The following is a 342-nucleotide window of genomic DNA, read 5'->3' as shown; positions in this document are numbered from 1 at the left end:
CACACGTTAACTGTTGAGAAGGGCGCTCAGTCAACACAAATTTACAAAGACAACAGTATATAAATCTTATAATTAATGGAGACAAACACATCTGTTAGTACAAAAAATGTTTGTACAAAAAAAAAATAGAGGACAAAGGATACAAATAATAATAAGTCAAATAAACATTTAATAATACCTGAATTAAATATTTTAATCAGTACTGTATTAAAGGATTTAAAATTTTTGTGAAGGGAAGAAGAGAAAATACATGGGAGAAAACAGAAAAAACATACTTAAAACAAACATTTTTTTTGACTGGAGGATGCACCGTCCACTAACAATAGGCCTATCTTACGTACA

The sequence above is a fragment of the Penaeus monodon genome, chromosome 22 (genome assembly GCF_015228065.2).
Source record: "Penaeus monodon isolate SGIC_2016 chromosome 22, NSTDA_Pmon_1, whole genome shotgun sequence".
Lineage (NCBI taxonomy): Eukaryota > Metazoa > Arthropoda > Malacostraca > Decapoda > Penaeidae > Penaeus > Penaeus monodon.
This window is presented reverse-complemented; position numbering follows the sequence as displayed.